The 5,151-nt window shown below is 38.4% G+C and overlaps 1 pseudogene; it reads left to right on the top strand.

Annotated features, from left to right (window-relative positions):
* Positions 1-2,202: 2,202 nt before the first annotated feature.
* Positions 2,203-4,624, top strand: LOC100947404 (annotated as a pseudogene).
* The last annotated feature ends 527 nt before the right edge of the window (positions 4,625-5,151 follow it).

Genomic DNA, 5,151 nt, shown 5'->3' with positions numbered 1-5,151 from the left:
TTTTAAACTCTTCGAAAAAGCTCCTTTATTTCTCCTTAAGTTGTCCTTTTATTTTCAGTAAAATAGAGAAGAAAATATAAAAAGTCTGACTAAAGGTGTAATGTAGGCTTTGAATGGGAAAAATAATCTGCAGATGAGTTTTTCAAAAAGGGTTGAGAATGATGTCACAAGGGGTTCACAGAAACTACTGCGGGGAAGGTGGAAGAGCAAGTTCCATAATCAAATGAAGTCAAAAATTCTTTGTAAAACCAACACAAACACGGGTTTGCTTGGCCATCTGGTGACCGTAGTGATACTCAGCAATGAGGTATGTGGCACTTTTTCTAGGAAGAGTTCATGAACTTAATTGTCAGACATTGTAAAATACAGGATGATACAATGCTTTTCCTCAAAAGCATCCACCTCAGGGCACTCTACGTATTTATAGTAACATGTGACATAATTCTGTTCTTGGTCTATAGCTGTAATGCCCAGTATAGAGGCCATTAAGCACATAGGACTATTTCAATGTAAAATAATTAAAATTGAGTGAAATTAAAATCTAGCTCCTCAGTCACACAAGCCTGTGTCAAGTTAGCCATGGTGGCTAGTGGCTTCTATATTGGACAGTGCCAATATAGAACACTTTTATCATTGCAGAAAGTTTTATTGGACAGCACTGCTCTAAATAAGGAGAATTTTATGCTGAAATTTGAAATGTTGAGTTGAAAGGTTTTTCCTGTTCAACTAATAACTTGTGTAAAACACACTCATTCACCAAATACATTTTCCTTCCACAGAAAAGAAAATGGAAAATATAACAGAATATCCAATGCCCATATTCATTCTAAATTCACATAAATTACAACACTTATGGGGGAAAAAATCTAAGTAACCTAGAAAACTGGAGAAACTTGGTAGAGTCTGAAATTAGAGAAACCTCCTAGGACAGCAGCAAAGGAGAGCCCAGGAATGCAAAGAATGCTAAATTGGTATTAAAGTATTTCTGGCATAGAAAATTAAAAAGATCCATTCAAACCAATCAGTGATCCATGACTGAAGCACCCTTTGCAAAACTCCCCATTGTGAACATTGCTCTCTTCTGGGGGACTATAATTTAGAAAATATTTTTATTGATCTTTGCTGGGTCCAGAGAGAGAATACGGATGTGAACTGTGTAATGCTTAGCATAGTTTTTGGGATACAATAAAGATTCAAGACGTGTAAGTAGAAAGACAGGAAAAATTCAACGCAACAAATATTTTTAAGTACCTGATGTGCTAAAACACTGTGCTAAGGACTCATACAAAGACACATGAGATTTTGCCCTTGTCCTCAAAGAACTTACAGTTGTTCAAGTACAAAAATACAAGACTGTAGACAGAAAGATATAAATAAAGTCTGTGGAAATCAGACGAGGCTGAGGTCAGTTTCAGACAGGAAGATGAGAGACGGTTTCAGGATGAGTATGCCATTTGAAGTGGATCTCTAACAATTGCTATTTTGATTGGTTGAAATGAAGGAACAAAAATGTGTAGGTTGTGGAAAAACACAGAAATAATATTTTAGTGAAATACATCAACTTCACCTTCTCCATGAACCTTGTGCTAACTATTCCAACCTTCACAGACCTAACATATCAAAAACCACATGTGGGTCATTTGACTGGTCTGGAATCGGAAGTGGTCTGTGGCTCTTAAGGGACCTAAGATAGGGCCTAAAGTCGGCAGACACCCTAAACCTACATTCTTCAACCAAGAAGGGAGGAATGACCTCTACTAAAAAGTGGTGAATATAAATCTGACTAGAGGAAGTGGAACTCTAGTCTGCAGAAATCCTCCCATTCTCAGACTGGCACTTTCTTATGCAAAAATATTCTAGAGATCATGTGACTCCAAATTTTCCTATTCTCTAGAATAAGGACTTAGATTTCAACTAAGTCAAGATTTCTAGGACGTTTCCAAGAAAGGACTCGCGAGCAGTATTGAGCAGCCTCCAGAAGGGCTCTCTGTGAACTCACGCTCCCCATCAATTCCTCAACCCATTTTTCAGAGGCACCAAATAATGTCCTCTGAAAATGTCACCAGCATTTACGGAGACTTCTAATGTTGAAAAAGAGCAAGACTTAAGTGAAAATCAAGAGAAGAGCCAGAAGCCAAGATTAGGTGAAGGGTTTGAACAAGTATCTAAACAACAAATGAAAAACCTTATCAAACACGAACAATGATTAGAACAAACGTCACAAACAAAAGCAAAAGGTAAAGCACCGGAGAAAAAAATTACAACAACAATGTCAACTGGAATCCAAATTAGGGGGAAGTGACAGAAAGCAGGATCGAGGACAAGGTGTTCACAGTACCCTCTGCCTTATCATTGACTGTAGTTTTGATGACTTGATACTATTAAAAACATGGAGGAACTTTACAAGCAGATACAATTTTGTGGGGGTTTTAGGGGGGTTGTTGTTATTTTTGCTTTTGCAGTTTTGACAGGGGCTGGGTTTGAACCCGCCACCTCTGGCACACGGGGCTGGTGCCCTACTCCTTTGAGCCACAGGCGCTGCCCCCACAAGCAGATACAATTTTATGCAGAAAGCTGAGGAGCAGTGTAGCCTGTACAGCTTTCTGTGAGAAGCCATGGAGCCCAGGTGCAAAAGAACATGGATGAAAACAACAAAGGATGGGTCAACCAGAAGGATTTCCACATCACACCGGAGCACCACAGTGAACTTGTGAAAAAAGAAGAGATTTATCTTGCATCAGATTCACTTAATACACTGAAAGAATTCATTGAATCAAAGGCTTATGTGATTGGAGCTTTAGTAGATCACAGCCCTCACGAGGGACCCGCGTATAAACAAGCATCCAATTATGGAATTGATCGTGCACAGCTCCCTCCTGGAAATTCTGTGAAGACCAAGAGTTGAAAGGTTTGGGCAGTTAATCATGGTAAACTACAGAAAGCTATGACGGTAAACTGAAAATATACCTGAGTAAACATTGTGAGAAAGAGCATTACAGTTCAGATGTAGACAAACAGAAAATAGCACACTATGCTAGAGATAAATTTGTAAAACATAATCACTTCAAATTTAAGTAAGAGAAAGGAGGCGTGTTTAAGAAATTTTGAAAATGTACAAAAGTATGAAAAATTAACTGTAACCTCAAAGCACAAAGAGGGTTGATGTTAATTTTTTGGTATTTCTTTCCAAGTCTTTCCTACGCATCTGTATTTTTATATATTACATGATTGGGTTCTTACTCTGTTACATGTAGTACTATAAGTCTGGGATATTTTTGCCACACTTATCATTTTATTTTTCCATGTCATTGAATACTTATTAGTGGCTCTGTAGTATTCTACCATCTGAATATTTAATAATTTCACCATTCTCCTGTTACTGAATTGTTTCTTTCTTTTTTTCTATCATAGATAACATTAGAATAGACATTCTGGGACCTAAGCTTTTTTAAGTTTTTTAAGGAGATATTTTAATCAGTACACAACTATTTATTAACTCTTTTTACATGCTAAATACTTTCTATATAGCAGGCTCTAGAGAGGTATAGAAACTAAGCTACTGATTCAGGAAATGGGCTTCTTCTAAACCTTGTGATATATAGGAAAAATCACTTTTCCATAAAGTAATCTAAATTAGCCTTTCTGAGGTCTACTACAAAAGTAAAAAAAAAGAAGTGTATTGAAATGAGAGTATTTTGGCAACAGTATTGATGTTCTTTAACATAAAAACAAAAGAGGCAAGAAGCTCCTCAGACTGAGTGGCTCTTTATAGGACAGGTGGAAGAAATTTGGGTGAATATTAAGCACTTTTTTCTAGTTGTATCTTAGCATACAAAGGATAAAGATGTGAAAGGGCTAAAAAAGAATAACTAGGCCTAGGCAGGAAGATTGCCTGAGCTCATAGGTTGGAGACCAGCCTGTGCCAAAGCAAGACTCCATCTCTAAAAATGGCAGGCATTGCGGTGGGTGCCTGTAGTCACACCTACTTGGGAAGCTGAGGCATAGAATCATTCGAACCCAAGAGTTTAAGGTTGCCGTGAAGAATAGCTAGGAAATGACAAAAGTCCTCTATATTATTTGTAATTGACAAGGAATTATTATTTATAATTGACCAGGGATACTGGTAAACTTCTGAGTATCTAAGAACTGACCTGAGGAAAAGCTAGAGAGAGGGTAGTATGCTTGAGAATCTTAGGAAAGGTTGGCCCTGACAACCAATAGAAGAAAGAAAAGATAAGAACAGAGTAGTTATTAGGACAGACTAGCACTGAAGGCATGAAAGCAATGTATTTTCAAAGGCAGTGTGCAGCATCAGGGTACACTTGGCTAAGAAATATATGGAGTGGGTCTTCATTGCAGTGTTTGAGATTACTCTGGAATACCTGGAAACAGAAGACAGGCAAGAAGCACTCTTTACCACCGTGCCCCAGTAGAAAGGAGCTATTCCCACAGACAAAGCCTGTGACAGTTCCTCCCATGACAAGCAATCTGTCAGAATGGAAGATGGATTGAACAGTGATTCCAGCAAGGAAGAAAATACCAGAAATGGACTAGATTCACAGCATAAGAAAAGCACGATAAGGAGAACAGCACCGGACCTGCTGTGTGCTCTCTACCACGCTAACGTTACCTGGTTTTCTTTTAGTTTCAGAAAAACTGGGGAGAAAATGAGGTGCTTCATAGGAATATTGGAATTGGAAGATTTTGTTTTCTCTCATTTCTGTTATGAATTTTTAAAACTTTTTTTGAAGCTAAATGATAATAAAAATCCCTATAAATTTTGTGGGGATGAATTTTTTGTTTTTGCACAAGATTTAAATGTACCCATGAGTTTTATTTTGGGAAGGATTGTTTGTCTGTTTCATAAGGCAAGCATGACACCAAGTTTACTGAGGAAGAGAAAGGTAAGTTTGCAGAGTAAGAGCAAGACTTAGGCTTACGGAGCAAGATACGTTGCCATGGACAGAGAACAGTCATCTATGGCTGGGGCAAGTAGGCAAAGAGGCAAAGAGGCCTATGGGTGAGTTGTTTTTTCAAAAGAAAAAATTGGGAGGCTCGGTGCCTATAGCTCAACCGGCTAAGGCGCCAGCCACGTACACCTAAGGTGGCAGGTTCGAATCCCCAGCCCGGACCCGCCAAACAACAATGACG

This window comes from Otolemur garnettii, unplaced genomic scaffold (assembly GCF_000181295.1).
Source record: "Otolemur garnettii isolate 467f Iridium unplaced genomic scaffold, OtoGar3 scaffold00006, whole genome shotgun sequence".
Lineage (NCBI taxonomy): Eukaryota > Metazoa > Chordata > Mammalia > Primates > Galagidae > Otolemur > Otolemur garnettii.
The sequence above is the reverse complement of the archived record's forward strand: the minus strand, read 5'-3'. Positions and strand labels throughout refer to the sequence as shown.